The following is a 21,086-nucleotide window of genomic DNA, read 5'->3' on the forward strand; positions in this document are numbered from 1 at the left end:
AAAAAGTGCTTTTGAGGGTTTTGTGGAAGATGAAGAGCTGGAGGTAGGGAGTTTCCCTGATGTACAAAGAAAACGTTTCCCTGGTGACTGAACAAGAAGGCTGAATATCCGGGTCGGGCCTGCCTCCCAGAACCTCCTAAGCCCCGTCCTTGCTTCAGGGTTTTGTTCTCAATAAACACGTGCCACTTGGCCCTTTTTATGCAGCCTCTTGTGTCACGTCTGCCCCTCAGACTAGGGCTCTGCTCTCCACTCCAGGAAGCAATAGCACCTAATTTAGTTCTAACTACTTCCTTCCTCAAAGGGCTAAACGTACTTCCCCGTTTACCCTGGTACCACACAGGGTCTACTGTGAACAAATTGCTCTCCTACAACACAAATCGGCTTTGCCTGACCACCACTCGAGGTCTCTGCACTGGGTGTTGTTAAATCTCAAAAGCCCCGCATCGGGCTCTGTGCTGACAGCACGGATCCTGTTTGGGATTCTCTCCTTCTCTCTCTCTCTCTCTCTCTCTCTCTCTCTCTCTCTCCCCCCCCCCCCCACCCTGCTCACTCTCCTTCTCTCAAAAATAAATAAACATTTAAAAATAATTACAGGGGCACCTGGGTGGCGCAGTCGGTTAAGCGTCCGACTTCAGCCAGGTCACAATCTCGCGGTCTGTGAGTTCGAGCCCCGCGTCAGGCTCTGGGCTGATGGCTCGGAGCCCGGAGCCTGGAGCCTGTTTCCGATTCTGTGTCTCCCTCTCTCTCTGCCCCTCCCCCGTTCATGCTCTGTCTCTCTCTGTCCCAAAAATAAATAAAAAACGTGGAAAAAAATTTTTTAAATAATTACATAAAAGGCCCACTTCTGGCAGGTGCCACCGCATATTCTCATTGGTAGGTCAGATAACGTGGCCCAGGAATCTGCAGTTTTAACAAACATTCCAGGTGCTTCTAATGTGTTGTACCATCATTATTAAATTCAACACAAGGGACTTACAGGCTCTCTATTCTGAAGTCATTTGCCTTATCTTAGAGTGTATTTTGATATCACATGTGAGCGTGACAACTTTCAGAAGTGGAAAAGGAGAGGCTGGGTCTCCATTATGCAGGACCCTGCAACACGCATGAGCCAGTATATACAGTATATACAGTATACAGTATATACAGTAATGATTCCTCCAGTGCTTTGTCAAAGGAGCACACAGTTATTTACGTCAGTAGGCATACATGATGGGAACCTTATGAGGAATAGCCAGACATGCTGGGAACCATTGCCTTCATACCTGAGGACCTGAAGCACTGTCATGGAGCTCTCGTAGAGAGGGGGTCAGAGGGTCAGGACCCTCTCCTGTGGGGTCCCTTGGGTCCATGGAACTATTCAGAGGTCATTTCTCTATCTCCAGATACATACCAGAAACAGCATACTTGACATCTGAATGACATTGAATCTTCCAATCCCTGAACATGGTATAACTCTCATCTTATGTGGTTCCTTATCTCTTGTATCTCTTCAAAGTGTTGTTGTTTCCAGTGGGGAGGTCTTCTATACATTTTGCCAAATTTGCCCCAAATGCTTTATGATTTTTATGCTACTCTAAATAACATTGAAAAAAAAAGTCCCTTCATATCTACAATTGTTCCCAAGTCTTTGCTGCCACACTACAGAAATACAATTGCTTTTGTTTCTTGACCACACACCCTGCCACCATACTATTTTCACTTATTAGTCTGAGAGATGTTTTTTAGGTTTCCAAGGATTTCATATATAAATGATAATGACCCCAGGGAATAAATACAATTTACCTCTTCATTTTCTGTTGCGATGATGGTTTCACTTTACTAAGCCTCATCACACAGCCGTCTAGCACAATGCTGAAGGGAGGCGGTGAGAGCCCACATCCTTGCCTTGTGTCTGATTTTAGGTAAGGTGTTAGCTGAACAAATTTAGTAGGTGCTCTTTATCAGTTGAGAACTTTCCCTTGTATCTCTCCTTTGCTGACAGTGCTTATCATGTGTATTTTCTTGGGTTTTGGCAAATCATTTTTCTGCATCTCTTTAGATTATCATACAGAACTTCTCTTTTTTTCTAACAAGATGCTTATTTGTGATTTGTGAAAGTCAAATGCCTTTATATTCCTGATATAAAAGCCACTTGGTCAAGATGTGTTATTTTTACATTTTGCTGGATTTGATTTGCCAGTATTTTGTTAAGATCTTGCTATTTAGGTTCATGAGTGATACTAGTCTATAATTTTTCTAAATGTCTTTGTCAGGGTTTGATATCAGATTGGTCCTAACCACATACAATGAGTGGGAGCTAGTCTGTATTCCTCTAATATCTTAAAGAACTTGAGTAGCGTTGGTACTATTTCTTTCTGAAATGTCTGATAAAACTTACTAGTGAAACCATCTAAACATATAGTTTTCTTTGTGGGAAGATTTTTAGTTAAGAATTTAATTTCCTTTATACGCATGGTGCTGTCCAGTCCTCTGCCCCACTAATTCGGGCTAATTTTAGCAGTCTTGAAATCAAGTTTCTGTAAGTTCAATGAGAAAGCTATGCTCTCCTGGGGGTCCTTCCCCTCCAACATCCCAGTTTCAAAGTCACATCCTTTGGAGAGGCACCCCCCACCATCATCCACTGCCACTCCAAAGCGACTTTATATCTAATGAAAACAAGCCACCTCTTTTCTTCTCCACTGCCTCATAAACAAACTCCTTGAAAGACTATCCCATCAGCCACCACGTATGAGAACTGAGCATTGAGCATACTGTTTAGTAGTTCCTCAGTCAACACCCATAGACATGAAGGGAGGCAGAGAAGCAGAGAGGAAGATGGAGAGAAAGCAGGGAAAAGGAGAGAGAGAGAGTAGGGCTGGGTGTGGGGAAAGAGTGGTGAGGTACAGTGAGAAGAGAAAGTTTGATGGTGAGGAGGCAAAAAAATTTTTACCAGCGTGATGAAAAGAATAGAAACATTTGTGGTCATTGAATGCTCAACAAGACGTTAGCAGGATGCAATCTTTCTAAAAAGACAACTCTTTTGGGGCGCCTGGGTGGCTCAGTCGGTTAAGCATCCGACTTCGGCTCAGGTCATGATCTCGCGGTCCGTGAGTTCGAGCCCCGCGTCGGGCTCTGTGCTGACAGCTCAGAGCCTGGAGCCTGTTTCAGATTCTGTGTCTCCCTCTCTCTCTGACCCTCCCCCATTCATGCTCTGTCTCTCTCTGTCTCAAAAATAAAAAATAAACGTTAAAAAAAAATTAAAAAAAAAAAAAAGACAACTCTTTTCAGTGCTTGGAAAATTTGTGTGCCCCGTCAGTGAGTTTTGCCCACTATAAAATACATGCACTGGGCTTTAATAATGACATTCCCATAACAAATTTTCTCCTACAGGTTGTTTGCACGCATTTTTCCACATAGTTTCTAACAGTTTCAAATGAATTAGTTTGAACCATATAAACTTACTGATATTCAATCACTAATGACCTACAAAAGGAGTCGTTACAAAGAATTCAACTTAATACACTAATTCCAGGGTTTTATTTTAGGAAATCTCTTTCTTCCTTGACAACAGAAGGTAAATTTATACACATTTTCCCCCATCTCAGCCAGAGTAAAACTGTGGTAAAATATACACTGGTCTAGTAATCTTGTACATATTACATTATAAGAGTTGGTTTCTTTGACTATAAAATGTGGATAAAGTATCTGTTTCATGGATCATTTTGAGAATAAGGAGAGCTTGGCACTTATGTGCCTTACACATACACTCATAGTAAATGTCAACTGTTACCAGCATTATCATTTTTATTATTATTTGGCTTTTTCCTTTTAAATATACTGAATAAGATGGTTAAACATGGGTCATACATTGATTTTTAAAGTCTTTTTCAAGGAAAAGGATTTTTTTTTCCAAATAAAGCAATCTTTAAAAAAAAAGAGTCTTAAAAAAAAAAAAGAGTCTCTACATTTTCATCCCAGTCACTTGCAAATGGGCTCTACTAACCATCTCTTTCCTGACCATTGGTCTATGTAATTTGTCCCTGAGTTCATTGCTCGCAATGTGTCTGCAAAGATTATGATAGAAAACAAGTCTACAATGTGCACAATGTCAGCTTTCTTCCTCTATTTAACTCCCATAAAAATCACGTGAAAAATATCAACATGGAATGAACATGTAAGAAACAGCAAACGCAAGTAAACATGTAAAACAAAGTTTCAAATGTAAACATTCAAATGTAAAACCTTCTATTGTCTTAGCAATAAGAGCTGCAAACTAAAACATCAGTGTAACACAACTTTCACTGGCAAACTAATGTGATTAAAAAGGGTAATACCCCATATTTGTAACAATGCAGGAAAATGGTCATGTACTCTGGTGGCAAAGCTGCAAATTAATACAACTGTGATGGATAGTAGTTGTCAGTATACATTGAAGCAGTAAATATTCAAACCTTTTCGCCCAGAAATACTATTAGGAATATACTCGAAAACAATAAAGAGAAATAGGTGTAATTTTATTTATTTTATACTTATTTTGATTTATATCAAAAGAAGTTCATCAGTATATAATGTGAGTACAAAATAAATAATAATGTAAATGTTTAACAATAGAAAACTGGTCATATAAATTATGATAAAGTCTGAAAAGTGAGAATTTAGAAGACTATCTAATACGCATTAACAAGGATAAATGTTCAGGTACTTCTAATCTAACATGGCAGGATCATTGTTTTGGGGGGGTTTTTTTTTAGTTTATTTTTGAGAGAGAGAGAGAGAGAGAACACAAGTGGGGGAGGGACAAAGAGAGAGGGAGAGAGGATGCAGGGCTTGAACCCACAAACTGTGAGGTCATGACCTGAGCTGAAATCAAGAGTCAGGCACTTAACTGACTGAGCCACCCAAGCGCCCCTAAAGGATCCTAGTTTTAAAGTTTGTATGTAGTTGTTCACTTGATTAATGCTGTCCCGGTGTGGTGGAATGTTTTCCTCTTCCTCATACTTTTTAGCATTTCATATTAAACATTTTGTAGTAACTGATAAGTTCATGGATGCACACTTATTTTGAGAAGCGTGCAACAACAGTAAGAATTCTGGAGGCTTTCAGATACTCTTTCAGCGTAACAATTATTTCAGTATAACATGATGATGAAACTTCCATAGCATTTATCTTGCATTAAGGACTTATTAGGAAAGATGCTTAAAGAGGCCAGCAGCTCTAGCGTTCGTGTGACTGGGGAAAGGGAAATGGTTCCTCCTATAGTGCCGTGCAAGATACAAAACCAGAAGGCGTTCTGCTGGCCTGAGGGAGTGGTTATTAGCCGGCCAGATCATTCAGTAGACCAGCAGAGTTCCTTCTGGAGAGTCGTAGTGTCGGCATTGGAGCGAAATGTAACATTCACACAAATGGCCCTTTGTCTCGAAAATGGATGTGGATTGGTTTCATATGGTAGCTGTATAACCTAGTTCTACAGAAGGTCTTGCAGTGTCCACAGAGTTAATCTCTGGGCATTGAACATCTGCTAAGGATAGAGATCTGTGTGCCTGGTGTGTTTGCAGTTTACGTTATTTCTGCCTTGATACGGCGTTTCGCGGTGTATCACTAAAAACGGAACAAGATGCTGATAATAATAAACACGTCTTTTGGGACCATATTACTCTTCCGACATACAATTTTAATGCTTCATATATTTCTTATATATTTTACATATGTATTCCTTGCCTATTGTAAAAATATTCAGATTTTCTTTAAAAAAAAATTTTTTTAACGTTTATTTATTTTTGAGACAGAGAGAGAGCATGAACGGGGGAAGGGGCAGAGAGAGAGGGAGACACAGAATCAGAAGCAGGCTCCAGGCTCCGAGCCGTCAGCCCAGAGCCTGACGCAGGGCTCGAACCCACGGACCGTGAGATTGTGACCTGAGCTGAAGTCGGACGCTTAACCAACTGAGCCACCCAGGCGCCCCTATTCAGATTTTCAAGATGGTGCACCTTCATTCAATGAGATGATGTTTTTGCAAATAATAGGTGATAGAACTCATAACCTCTAATTTCCTTCTGTATAAAACAAGGATAATTTTGCTTACATTATGCAGCAATTTTAAGAATTAAACACAATCATTCACACACACACACACACACACACACGTGTATATATATGACTGTTAGCACAATGTCTCAACCAATTTTACAAGAATGCTCAACTCTTTTGAAGTCATTTAATTGGCATGTTATAGCAATAAATTATACTGTCTTATCTTTACAATTGCCCAAAGAAATACAGTCAGATTATCCCGATGCAAAATTTGAGTCTTAATTCAACTTTGGCAAGTATTATGCTTATTTACAAGGGGAATTTATTCAAAATACGACAGCCAGTATACTGCTTTAGAAACCTCCTATTGCAGTTGCTATAAGACATTATTTAGAACATTACCTACCACATCACACAGTGTCCATACTCTATTTTCCATAAGAAGGATGTGTTTCAAAAAATGTTCTATATTCCTTCATGAATGAGTAAATCCCCCTTCCCCATAGGTTGTGATACATAAGGATTGTCAAAGGATCACTACAAAGAAAGCCGGCAATACCACATCATGTTGCTGGTAATCTGGATAGCCAGCTGTCCCTAGAGCACCGTGAGTCAGAAACAGGATCCCGATCCATTTCTTGTAGACAGTGATCCAGACAAGATGTCCAGTGGGAAGCTCGGACTTGGGTCGTTTGTGACAGCGTTGTTTGCTCAAGCACGGTGGGGTGGGGGGTGCGGAAAAGGGGAGGGCTGAAGGACCCGCACACAGATTTGAGTTTTCTGCCTGTGTTACCACAAATGATACAAGTCCCCACATGGAATCCTGTGTCCTGTAGATCACGTTGCAGTACATTTGAGTAAGAGACCTTTTATTCAACAACAGCAAAAAATCATGGCTCCATTTTTTAAAGTTCCACTTAATAATAAGGCATGAAATAGGACAATTGCTTCAAGAAATTTATGGTGCATTTTTATGATCGTTACTTTTGCAGTCTACTAGTACTCTTTGACTCATGAGGCAATTGCTAAAGTGGAAAGGAAAGTTGTCATTGTTTCCAGTTACTGTGAATGGGATTATATGTAACAATTAAATAGTAGAATCAAGTGTCAGAATAAAAAGAAATAGCTATTATTAGCTCCCAAAGTTCTTTGTGTGCATTTTCCATTGTAACACATAGCTGGGGTGAGTGTAACTTTACCACCAACCCGTTTGCAGGTAGTTAAGGGTTAAGCCTCCAAAACTGCTGTCTCAGTGCACTGACTTACCTATGATAGATGCACGTTTTGTGGCTTGAGTTCCTGCTCTAGTTAACTTGTTTCTATTTTGACCAAAAAGCATTTATGCTAAATATATGGTCACATACTAATAATTCGGTGATATATTTTAGGGTGACGTGGATTTTATTCAAGTGGAATACCACACTTCTTAAAACATGTAGGATATTTATGTGTAGTGAATTTTTAATTCTTTATGAGCAAGACATAATGTCCAAGTGTACTAGTTTTTACTCTACTGTTTGAATAACCTCATGAAATCTCCTCGGTAATCCAGACCGAGTTAGTTGCAAAGCATTCTTTTAATCCTTGTCAGTCCTTATCATTTCTTGCTAAAATCGTCAGAGACGTGAAAATAAATGGCCCACCCTCCATTTCTTTAAAACAGTTAGTATATGGTACAAATTCTGCAAACTAAGTCTTTTTACCCATCTACATGTGTCACCTTACATGAAGGAGGAAGAGTGTAATTGTGTGTGAGTGCGTGCCCGCGTGAGTGTGTGTGTTTCTATGTAGGTGTGTGTGTGTGTGTTGTGTGTCTGTGTGATTGTATCTGTGTGTGCGCCTGTGTGAGTATACGCCTACCTGTGTATCTACCTGTGTGAGTGTGTGTACCTGTGAGTGTGTGCCTGTGCGTATATGTGTGCCTGCCTGTGTAAGTGTGTATGTGTGTGTGTGTGTGTGTGTGTGTGTGTGTGTGTGTGTATACGTGTGAAGAGAGAGGGTGGGGAGAGAAGGAGGTAAGAGGAGAAATCATCTGCTTTGAAGTGACCTTTAACTTGAAAAATGATGGCACTTAATACATATTCAATTGGTATGTCCACAGACACATTCTTCAAAAGCCAAGTTAAGAGTCTCCTACAGCCCATGATGTGATCTTGCGGCTTCCTTCAGCTTCTGTAACACAGGGCACCATCGTTCCTTTCAGTCCTGACCTTGTCGAGAATTCACTGGTGAATGGTCTGAAACAAAAAATACTCCCTACAGGGCAGATACAGAAAGAGAAAGGATAAAATCGTAAATGCATCCTTTTCTTTTTTTCTCTTCTACTCTTTTTTTCTTGCTTTCATATTAAAACACTTGTCACCTCATGCGAAGGAAAACTCCTGCAGTAAGTTTTTGAGTCTTGAAATAATGTAGTGATCCAAAACCTTACTGAATACGTGTCAGATTGAGTCACTACTGATGCTGGTTCACGGCGCAAATTACCCCCTCCCCACAGGAAGACAAGTTTGATATTATTTACCTGTTACCGTTTCATCATACTACACGATACTTCAGCAGACCTAGTAAAGCACATTAATGTCTTCTTATGTAGCTATGTTATATTGAAGAGCCTCGCTCTTACTAAGTAAATGTCCAAAGACAGATAGGAAACAAAAACACATCTACAATGAAAATGTCTAGTATATGGGGGAGCCTGATTCGCTCAGTTGGTTAAGGGTCTGACTCCGGATTTCAGCACAGGTCATGATCTCAAGGTTCATGAGTTCGAGCCCCGAGTTGGGCTCCATGCTGACAGTGTAGAGCCTGCTTGGGATTCTCTCTCTCTCCATCTCTCTCTCTCTCTCTCTCCCCCTCCCTGACCCTCCTAAGCTCACTCTCTCTCTCTCTCTCTCTCTCAAAGTAAGTAAATAAACTTTAAAATTTTTTCTAAATAAACAAAACATTCAGTACCAATTTCAAATATTTTTCTTGACTTTTATTTCACATTTTTTATTTCAACTTCTCACAGTTATTGGATTAGAAGACAGAGTATATTCATAAATTATTCCAGGCCTAAAATTTTTAAGTTTATTTATTTAGAGAGAGAGAGAGAGCGTGCAAGTAGGGGAGAGACAGGGAGAGGGAGAAGAGTAAAATTTAAACCTCAAAGTTAAAAGTAAAAACCAACAACTCAAGTATAAATCCTGTAGGTATAAATTCCTGATCTCGTGCTTGCTTTAGAGCTCAAAACTGAGACTCTTCTACTTTTCCTTGGGTGGTTTTCATTCCTCACTCACTTTAAATGCTTGATTACACATGAACTCCTTTGCTAAATTTATTTTACTGTCAGTGTTGTTATATCATACTTGACTAATGCAATGCTAACATTTCATTGAGTACTATTTGTTGTTGAGTATCATTGGATAGGATTTACAAAAGTTCATTTGCTAAACTTACATATTTTATGCAAATTCTTTTTGCAACAGTAAGAAAAATATTTAAGTAAGAAATAATAGTCTAAAGCAAATGTAAGAATATTGAGGAGATAACAGGAGGGATTACATAAGCATGTTTTCTCCATGCTTTGTCCCTTTGTCCTAAAGGAGAAAGTCGGTGAAAGGGATTGATTTTTTTTTTTAACTCACATAGAGGATATCCTATGAGAGATAACTTGACATTAAAAGTGATTGATAAGCTTATCTTTAAAAGTTGAAGTGAAGGATAATTTCAAATAGCTCCATGGAATTGGAATGGATTATGGATTGCACCTAGTTCTCTGACGGACTAAATTCCCTAGTTAGGTATTGAAAGAGCTTTGCAACTCATGTGATGTCAAATGAGGATGACCAAATACTTTCGCATTTATAATAGGATTCTTCGAGAAGTAGAATGACATCCTTAATAATTATACAGAGATACTAGGCGTAACTGTAGATTTTTTCAATCTGAGCTACCTCCAGTGGTTTGAGAAGTTTGTCCCTTCAGTGGCAGAACATACCTCTCTTTGGATGTAAATTACAATAATCCAAATAAAATGCTTAGTTAAGATAAAGTAGAGAAAATATAGCCAAAACAATATTGGAAAAGAAGAACAAAGTTGGGCGGCTCACTCTTTGACTTCAAACAAACTACAGGAATCAAGATTGTGTGATCCCGGTGTAAAGGTAGCCACATACTGCAGTGGAATAGATTCTCAAGAGTCCATAAATAAATTCTTACATTTATGGTTAAACAATTTCAACAAGAGTGCCAAGATAATTCAATGGGAAAGCAATAGTCTGGTCAAAAAAAGGTCCTGAAACAAATTGACATCCACATGTCAATAATGAAGTATGACCTCTGCCTCAGACCGTAGTAAACAATTAACTCAAAGTAGACCAAAGACCTAAATGTAAGAGCTAAAACTAAAAATTTATTTGAAGAAATAATAGCTGAAAACTCCCATAATCTGGGGAGGGAAACAGATATCCAGGTACAGGAGAACTCTCATCAAAATAAACAAAATAAACAAAATAAACAAAGGCAGGCCAACCCCGGGACCTATAGTAGTCAAATAGACAACCTAACTTTATACTTAAAATAGTTAGAAAAACAAAAACAAAAATAAATGAAGCCTAAAGGCAGCAGAAGGAAGGAAATAATAAAGATAACCTTATTTATTCCCCTTGTTTGTTCTGGGAAGATGTTGGAGGCCCACAGCCACCCACTAGTTTTCCTAAGGCCACACAACTAGGAAGTGGTGATGGCAGGATTCAAACTCATGCATTCTGGGGCTAGAAGCTTTGCGTGAACCCTAGGCTATTAATTTCCTAAGAACCACCATGATAGTTTTCTCTTTTTTTAATTTCCTTTTTCTCTTTATCTTTCCTCCCCAGTCCCATTTTGTTTCTACCAGTCACTTGTCACCCTGCCTTTAATTTGCAGCTTTTCAGTTTACCCCTGTATGACACATACACATATGAACATAAACATATTTACACATTTGGATCTATATAACATACACAAATATATACACTTGCATATTAACATATATGCACTTACATATTTGCATGTATATAACACATACACATTTACATTTCAATATATACATCTACGTATTTATATGTATATAACATTTACATATACAAATGAAAACATACTTTACATATTTAAGTATATATACTATATATACATTTACACATTACCATATGCACATTTACATATTTGTATGCATTTAATATACACATACACAAAATTATAAAAGTGGGATGATATTAATCTACAAGGTTTCTTTTGTTCCTCAACCTTGTTTTTTTAAGTTTTTGTTTAACTTACAGTTAGTTAACATACAGTATAATGTCAGTTGCAGGTGTACAATATAGTGATTCAAAACTTCCATACATCACCTGGTGCATCACCACGACAAGTGCATCCTTAATCCCCATCACCCGTTTTACCCATCCCCCCCACCTCCCCTCAGGTAACCAGAAGTTTGTGCTCTATAGTCTATTTCTTGGTTTGCCTCTCTCTCTCTCTCTCTCTCTTTCCCCTTTGCTCATTTGTTTTGTTTCTTATTCCAACATATGAGTGAAATCATCTCATATTTGTCTTTCTCTGAAGGACTTATTTCATTTAGCATAATACTCTCTAGTTCCATCCATGTCACTACAAATGGCAAGATTTGGTTAGAAGTTTATTTTTGTGTACGGTGTAAGAAGGGGGTCCAGTTTCATTATTTTACGTGTAACTGTCCAGCTTTCCCAACACAATTTGTTGAAGAGAGTGTCTTTTTCCCATTGCATATTCTTGTCTCCTTTGTTATAGATTAGTTGGCCATATAAGCATGAGTTCATTTCTGAGCTCTCCATTCTGTCCCATTGATCTATGTGTCTATTTTTGTGCCAATACCGTACTGTTTTGATTATTACAGCTTCATAATATAACTTGAAGTCTGGAATTGTGATGCCTCCAGCTTTGCTTTTCTTTTGCAGAATTGCTTGGTTATTTGGGGTGTTTTGTGGTTCCATGCAAATTTTAGGATTGTTTGTTTTAGTTCTGTAAAAAATGCTGTTGGCATTTTGATGAGGATTGCATTCAATTTGTAGATTGCTTTGGGTAGTATAGACATTTTAACAATATTTGTTCTTCCAGTCCATGAGCATGGAATGTCTTCCCATTTCTTTGTGTCGTCTTTAATTTCTTTATTCAGTGTTTATAGTTTTCAGAGTGCAGGTCTTTCCCCTCTTTGGTTAAGTGTATTCCTGGGTACCTTATTGCTTTACAATTGAATATAGGATTTATCCCTTAATTTCTCTTCCTGCTGCTTCATTACTAGTGTATAAAAATGCAACAGGTTTCTGTGCATTGACCTCGTATCCTGTGACTTTACTGAATTTGCTTATCAGTTCTAGCTGTGTTTTGGTGGTCTTTCAGGTTTTCTATAGGTAGTGTCATATGATCTGCAAATAGTGAAAGTTGTACTTGTTCCTTGCCAATTTGGATGCCTTTTATCTCTTCGTGTCAAGTGATTGTTGTGTCTAGGACTTGTAGTACTATGCTGAATAAAAGCAGTGAGAGTGGAGGACATCTGTATCTTGTTCCTGACCATAGCGGACATGCTTTCCGTTTTTCACTATTGAGGGTGGTATTAGCTGGGAGTTTTTAATATGTGGCTTTTATTGTGTTGAGGTATGTTCCCTCTAAACCTACTTTGTTGGGGATTTTTATCATGAATGGATGTTTAGTTTGTCAAATGCTTTTTCTGCATCTATTGAAAGGATCGTGTGGTTCTTATCCTTTCTTTTATTAGTGTGCTGTATCACATTGATTCATTTGCAAATATTGAGGTAATCTTGCAATCCAGGAATAAATCCTGCTTGATTATGGTAAATGATTCTTTTAATGTGTTGTTGGATTCAGTTTGATAGTATTTTGTTGAGGATTTTTGTATCTATGTTCATTAGAAATATTGGCCTGTAGCTCTCTTGTTTAGTGGTGTCTTTATCCGGTTGGTATCAGGCCTCAGAATGAGTTTTGAAAATTTCTTTCCTTTTCTTTATATTTTTTTAATAGTTTGAGAAGAATAAGTGTTAACTCTTCTTGAAATGTTTGGTAGAATTTGCCTGTGAAGCCATCTGGTTCTGGACTTTTGCTTTTTGGGAGTTTTTTGATTACTGATTCAATTTCTTTGCCGGTTACTGGTCTGTTCAAATTTTCTATTTCTTCCTGCTTCAGTTTTGGTAATTTATAAGTTTCTAGGAATTTGTGCATTTCTCCTAGGGTGCCCCATTTGTTAGCATATAGATGTTCATAATATTCTCTTGTGTTTGTATTTCTGTGGTGTTGGTTGTTATTTCTTCTCTTTTATTCCTGATTTTATTTATTTGGGTCTGCTCTCTTTTCTTTTTAATAAGTCTGGCTAGAGGTTTATCAATTTTGTTGATCTTTTCAAAGAACCAGCTCCTGGTTTCATTGATCTGTTCTATTGGTTGTTTTTAGTTTCTATATCATTTATTTCTGCTCTTATCTTTATTATTTCCTTCCTTCTGCTGCCTTTAGGCTTCATTTGTTTTTGTTTTTCTTTTTCTAACTATTTTAAGTGTAAAGTTAGGTTGTCTATTTGAGATTTTTCTTGCTTCTCAAGGTAGGACTGTATTGCTATATACTTCCGTGTTGGAACCGCTTTTACTGCATCCTGAAGGGTTTTCCCTTGCAAGTTAATGACTTCTTTTGTCTTGCTGCTTTTAAGATGTTTTTTCTTCATCTCTATAATTTGCAAATTTAACTACTATATGTCTTGGTGTTGGCCTGCCTTTGTTTATTTTGATGAGAGTTCTCCTGTACCTGGATATCTGTTTCCCTCCCCAGATTAAGGGAGTTTTCAGCTATTATTTCTTCAAATAAATTTTCTGGCCTCTTTTCTCTCTACTTCTTCTTCTGGGACTCCTATAATATGAATGTTATTATGTTTCACAGAATCACTGAGTTCCCTAAGTCTATTCTCATGCTGCATAAGTCTTCTTTCTCTCTTTTTTTCAACTTCATTGGTTTCTACTACTTTGTCTTCTAGGCCACTAATTCATTCCTCCGCTTCTTCCAGCCTGCTGTTCATTGCATCAAGCACATTTTCCTTTTTAACTGTTTTATCTCTGTGGTAAGGGTCTCCCTCATGTCTTCCATTCTGTTCTCTAGTCTGGTAAGTACCCTTATGATTGTTGCTATAAATTCTCCATCAGGCATGTTGCTTATTTCTTCTTCTTTCTTTTGGGGTAAATTCCTCTGTCTTCTCATTCTGTTGGATTCCTTGCCACCCTGTCCACAGGCCTTTGCACCATCAGCATTGTTTTTAAGATTTAGGCATATCGATTAATCCTGATCTTTCTAGCTAATGCCTGGTATTTTATTGTGTGAATATTATAACACATTTTATCCTTTCATTCCCAATTGAAGTGTGTTGCAATAGACATTCTCATATATGTCTAATTGGGTACATTTGCAAAAGCTTTTTCAAGAGGAAGTACCCAGCTGACTTTAAAATCAAGAGATTAACCTGGATTATCAGTCAGGCCCAACATAATCACAAAGGTACTTACATGGGGAAGATGCAGAAGAATCACATCCAGAGAAATAGGATGCTAAGAACGACCACAACAGCTAGTGCTGGTCTTGGAGACGGAGAAAGTGCCCTGAGGAAAGAAACATAGATGAGCTCTAGGAGTTTGAAAGGCAACAATAAGAATCCTTCCTGGAGCTGTCAGAAACAAAGCCCTGCTAACACCTTCATTTTAGCCCAGTGGGACCCCCTTTGAACTTCTGACCTTTGGAGCAATAAGAAAATAAATTGTGTTTTTTAATCTACTGAATTTGTGGTACGTTGTTATAGAAGCAGAAGGAAACTGATGCAATAGGTATTCCTTATATACTATGAACAATATTTTTTTCTTTAATGCAGAAATATCAAATATGTCTTCTTATCTGCTGCTTGTTTAAAGTGTATAAAACCATTTGAATTTTACATTTTCAGTATTTTAAAATATATCCTTTTCGGGTGCCTGGGTGGCTCAGTCAGTTAAGCGTCCAACTTTTGGTTTTGGCTCAGGTCATGATCTCACAGTTTATGGGTTCAAGCCCCACATCAGGCTCTGTGCTGATAGCACAGAGCCTGCTTGAGATTCTCTCTCTCCCTCTCTCTGCACCTTCCCCACTCACTTGCTCTTTCTCTCAAAATAAATAAACATTAAAAATATAAAAAAATAAATAAATAAATTCTTTTCATCTTTTTCTACCACAAAGCTGTCAGAATTCAGTATATTTTTACTTTAATAGATTTAATGGATTTTTTACTTAAACGTTTTAATCCTAAATTGCTGTTAGCCGCTTAAGGCTGAGTTTTACCTCCTTTGTATTGACTTCTCTGCCCTCTTCCTGGTTATCAGCTCCTTGCTTAAAATTAACTTTATGATATTAATTAGTAAGATATGATAATAATGATGTACTCGCTAAGTGCAAAAGCTTAAAATCCCCACAATTATAGATTTTACCCTCCTGGCCTACTGTGGCTTTATTTTGCATTATATTTTTGTTTCGCTTAGTGAAAGTAATTGGATTTATTTGAGTGCATATTCACCCTATATTAAATCCTGTATTCAGTAAATTTGTTAAGAGAAATTGTTCCACCAATTCTTTTTTTTTTTTAATATGTATCTGTTTTTGAGAGAGAAAGCACAAGCAGGGGAGGGACAGAGAGAGGGAGACACAGAATCTGAAGCAGGCTGCAGACCGAGCTGTCAGCACAGAACCCGATGCGGGGCTTGAACCCACAAACCATAAGATCATGACCTGAGCTGAAGTTGGATGCTTAACCACCCAGGCACTCCCTACCAATTCTTAAAAAAAAAAAAAAGCATAACATTAGATTTCTTATGCGAAAATAAATTCCCGGACATACAAATATTAAACTTTTAAAAATAAACCTACAAAGTTTTAGAAGAAAACATTTATCTATAAACATGAAGGACAGAAGCTCTCTCTAAGTTGGGCACAAATATGCATACCATAAATAAAATATATATAACTTTAATTATACAAACATTTTAACTTAAAAAATATGATAAAGTCTTAAGAAAAAATGCAAATTGCCAAAAACTGCAATCTGATTTTTAGGCAAAGAGCTAATGCTCATATTATAAAATTTAATAAGAAAGGGAAAACAAACCAGTGGGAGTAAAGGGCCCTGGAAGTGATTAAGATTTCACACACACACACACACACACACAAATCTATCCAGTTGGGTTTTACAGATAAAGCATGAAATTTGCTTGAAACAACAGGGTAGGACAGTGAAGATTTTTAAGCAACAGAAGATACCGTGACTTCCATTTACCCTCTGCCCTTCTCTGCCACAGCCAGAGAGGGGGATTCTCATGAGAGAGGTAACTTCCTTTTGCTACCTCTGTGTTATGGCAACAAGGTCGACCACCTGAACCAGCCCACGCTGCAGAACCCGGTACAGGTTTTAAGATGGGTGGAAATTAAGATGTAGGTTCTGTACCGTTTTGTTTGCACTTCAGTTATCAGAAACCAAAAATGAGCAAGCAAAAAGCAGAAGAGGCACGAAGAACATACACCAAAGAATAATACTTGGGGGTAAATGGATCCAGCTCTCCAATGCCTTTCTATCTCCTCCCGGTTGCACCCTCAAAATTCTCACCCTCATGGGAGGAACCTTCAGGATCAGGGAGTGTGGCTCTTTGTCCTGCTACCCTTTAAAGAATTAGGTCCAGGCAGGAGTCACCTCAAGATCAAAAGTTCTGCTTACGATAATTACGAACATTCTTTCTCGAGCCACGTTGCGTTCCTTCTAATAGTATAAGGTCTTCAGCAGGCTTGGCATTGAGCTAGACAACATCTTTACCTGCCTTGGGTGTAAGCAGTGGCCCACAGGGACTCCACGTCGGCCAAGACACAGCAAGAGTGAGCAGGGTCCGTGGGACCCGCGTGGCTCATGACCAAACCCAAGACAGTCACCTGTCCTTCAGGAGTGAAAGCTTCGAGGGGAAATTCCAAGCTGTCTCCATGCCCTCATGCAGAAATCTTCTCACTCCCCTCCTCTGGATCCAAAGGAGTTTTTTTCTGATTTCCCCCTGAATGGAGGAGAGAAATTAAATTTCATCCCGTATTAGCACATAGTGTTTTGCTCTGTGTTGGCACGCACACTTTGCTGGTTGAAGCGTGGATTGTTTGAGCATCAAGCCACAGAAATACATATTCCGGGATCATTTCACCACTTGAGCCACAGCCACCGGTTCTCAGTTTTGGGGCCTGTAATTGTAATTTCCTTGTGGACACAATCTCCACTCCAAAACTTCCCCTTCATTACATTAGCACATTCCAAGAAGATCTTTTAAACACAGAAGCTGAGTAGAAACGTGACTCAGATTTAGGATATTCTCTTGGTTGACTACAACTCGGCAGGCCTGCTATGCAAAAACTGACAAAGAATTGGAGAAAATGGTGATTGTTTCCGGTGAGAAGTTATCAAGATGCTGTCCTACCATTTCTGGATCCTTTGTATTAACAGATATCTGTGGTTTATAAGCACTAGATTTATACGAGACGATACTGAGTATTAACTATGGAACCCTATTGTTTATTCCTAAATCAGTGCCCATAAAGCATGGAAATAGTTTTCACATTTTGCTGCCCTTGAATTGACAGCGTTGTTCACAGCTCTGTGAAAACATGGCACTTTTGACATTTGTAGAAATAGCAATTACCCATAGCAAGAAACAAAAAGGCCCCAGTCAGCCTGTCTCACTTTAACTGTGTGTCCAATGACATGATCAAAATTGCCTCAGAAACACAGTTACTCAAGTGAATAACTATTAACGTAATAAACCCAAAGAAGAAAATCCATCTTTGCTGAACCGAGTAGGAGTCAAACACTGGGCCAGCACCGCCACGACTAAGCGGAGCATATATTTTTCCCTACAACGAGACGAAACAAACCAAAATGAAGGTTTTCAGCATTTTGCCTTATTTCTCCAAACTGTCCACTCCTGAGACCGAATGTAACGTGGCCATGTGGCTGGGGAAACAGATACGACTTGCTTGTGATTCCCCAGCCCTGGTGTGATGGTCTTGGGTATAGCCTGCTTTCACTTATGCAGGTGCTTAGAGCCCAGGGCTCGTTACCCCAACGTTAAAGCTGCCGCCCCAAGTCCCGTGGTTCATGCTCCCTGCTGATTTACAAGGCAGTTGTGGCCATTAGGCGCCTCCTCCTACCCACCTCCTCATCTGCGGGAGAGCTCAACATAGTTCCCTCTCGTTCGCTCTCCTAACCTGAAAAAGACGTTAAAATATTCCTCAACCTTTCAGGTATATTGCTAAAAGAATATTGTTCAACTTTAATAAAAGAGAAAAAAAGACAAGAAAAGTCCCTGCTATCGTGTTTAACTCGCTTGCAGAATTTGCAGTTCTGAAAACAGAGGATAATTCGATATTTTTAAAACTTCAGAATCTACTATCAACAGTGCCTAACCTAATTCGTTTAGCTTCTCCTCTCTCTTTTTTTCTCTCTGTCTCTTAACAAAATGCTATACCAAAGGATTGGGCAAATGTTCATTGCCACCAGCAGCTTTCAGCGTGTCGGGCATTTCCCCAGGAGACTCTCCGTCTTGTCGGTCAGAACTGGACACTGTGCCCATTTCTATGCAAGAAGAATAAGGTCCCTTTTGATGAGAATTTCCCACCATTGTGACTGGTTTGCGTCACACGCCACAAAAAAGTTGCAGGTGTACCACACGTTGGCACTCTCCATCTTCAGGACCAGAGAGCTAAGACCTCCTACTGCTTAGGATAGATAACAGCCCTGTGTGTCTACCCCAGTGCTCTACGTAATTTCTTATTTTTCTAGAAGAGATTGGAGGTAGTTCCGGAAGGACTGGATTATACTCTTCAGCATCCTTGAGGTGCTATTGTCCTTGACCAGATACCCCCAGAATGTTATGGGCAGGATGTTTGTGTCCTCCGTAAGTCATATTTTGAAGCCTAACCCCCAAGGGGATGGTGGGAGGAGGTGCGGCCTTTGAGAGGGCATGGTAGGATTCGTGCCCACGTGGAACCTAGCAAGATGTCGTCTGTGAGCCAGAAGTGAGTCCCCCACCAGACATTGAATCCGCTGGCGCCTTGATGGCGGACTCCCAGCCTCCAGAACGGTGAGAAGTAAATGTCTGTTCTTTAGGAGCCACCCAGTCCGTGGCCTTGTGTTACAGCAGCCCCGAATGGACTGGCCAAAAGTGAGGGGCTCTGTTCCCCAGCATGTGGCAGGGTCACTGGCTGGGCGCTCAGAGCCGGGAACCCCCGCAGGAGCTCCTTCCCTTGTCCAAGTGTATGTCCCATCCCGGGTGCAGCTCACATTCAATGCCTGTCCCATATGGGGTGCATGGGCCAGACTCATCGCCTGAATTGGGGACACCGTCCAAAGGGCCTCCCAGGCTTCCGAGCTCCCCATGGGCTCCGCCGAGGCCTCTGCTGCACCTGTGGGGCTCACGCCTGCTTCCTTCTGTCCCAGGGCGGTTCGTCAGGAGAGCACTTTCCAGTAAGTGCCTGCAGAGACAGCCCTCTGCCTTGGGGTCTGTTTGTCGGGCAGCCGAGCCTCAGACAGGACTTACCCCTGTGTAGGCGATAACAGTCACTTCCCACGTCAGGGAGATTCTTAAGCCAAATCAGTGTTGTGTTCACAAAGAAGAATGCAAAATGAATTTCAGGTAAACAACAGTGTCTGACTTTTTTCTAAAAACTAATTGGTGTCATTGCTAACATAGGTAAACTGCATGGCCTTAACAAACGCATTTCAATCACAATATTAAAGACATTTAGGGGCACCTGGGTGGCCTAGTCAGTTAAGCATCAGACTTCGGCTCAGCTCATGATCTCCTGGTTCGTGAGTTCAAGCCCCGCGTCGGGCTCTGTGCTGACAGCTGGGAGCCTGGAGCCTGCTTTGGATTCTGTGTCTCCCTCTCTCGCTGCCCCTCCTCTGCTCATTCTCTCTCTCTCTCTCTCTCTCTCTCTCTCTCTCTCTCTCTCTCAAAAATAAACATTAAAAAAAAAAGGCATTTACCCTAGGTCAATTGGTCATCCATATGGGGAAAAAACCCTGAATCCCTCACATCATACAGAATCTACTTTTGGTGGGACCAAGGATCTAAATGCTAAAAAGCTTTTAGAAGATAAAATATAAGGGTATCTTTATTACTTGGGGGTAAAGAAATATTTTTCAATATATTTTTTAATTTTTAAATTTCATTTAAATCCAAGTTAGTTAACATACACTAAACAATGATTTCATGAGTAGAATTTAGTGATTCATCGCTTACATACAACACTCAGTGCTCATTCCAGCAAGCGCCCTCCTGAGTGCCCATCCCCCCGACCCACCTCCCCTCCAGCAGCCCTCAATTTGTTCTCTGTGTTTAAGAGTCTCTTGTGGTTTGTCTCCCTCTCTGTTTTTATCTTCTTTTTGCTTCCCTTCCCCTATGTTCATCTGTTTTGTTTTTTAAATTCCACATGAGTGAAATCATATGATATTTTATGAATTCTCTGTTGTTTTTCCATTAGTCTGCAATGCTACCCCTATCATATAAGGAAATGACCAGAAATGTTTGAGTCTGTTTCTGGACACTCTATTCTGTTCCATTAATATATCAATGCATCAGAGTCAACTTATATTTTCTTAATATGATTCTTTATACCTGTTTTCCCACTTTGTTTTCTTCAAGAAATTCTTGGCTATGTTTGACCCTTTACACTTCTCTGTAAATTGTAGGATGATGTCAACTCCTTCATGATCCTACTTCTCCTTTTCAAGCTATGTTTACACATTGAAATATATTATGTTCCCATTATGGAATCTTTATTATTATACAAAATTGGAAACACCCAAAATCATATGTTTTATTTCTCTGTAGCTACAAATGAGAAGAGGTTAATGCAACGTATATGGAATGTATTTTGACCTGTAAGTAAACTACTAAGACTACCCATTAACATTAGAATAATGGGATAGATGAGAATAAATGATCTTTATCTATGTACAATAATGTGAATCAAACACATAC

At 39.3% G+C, this 21,086-nt stretch overlaps 1 long non-coding RNA gene across 1 annotated transcript in view; it reads left to right on the plus strand.

Annotated features, from left to right (window-relative positions):
* LOC132695150 (uncharacterized) overlaps window positions 1-21,086 on the plus strand; it is a 206,329-nt gene that overhangs the window by 176,567 nt on the left and 8,676 nt on the right. The gene's annotated exons all lie outside the window — the stretch shown is intronic.

This window comes from Panthera onca, chromosome B4 (assembly GCF_046562875.1).
Source record: "Panthera onca isolate mPanOnc1 chromosome B4, mPanOnc1 haplotype 2, whole genome shotgun sequence".
NCBI classification, from domain to species: domain Eukaryota; kingdom Metazoa; phylum Chordata; class Mammalia; order Carnivora; family Felidae; genus Panthera; species Panthera onca.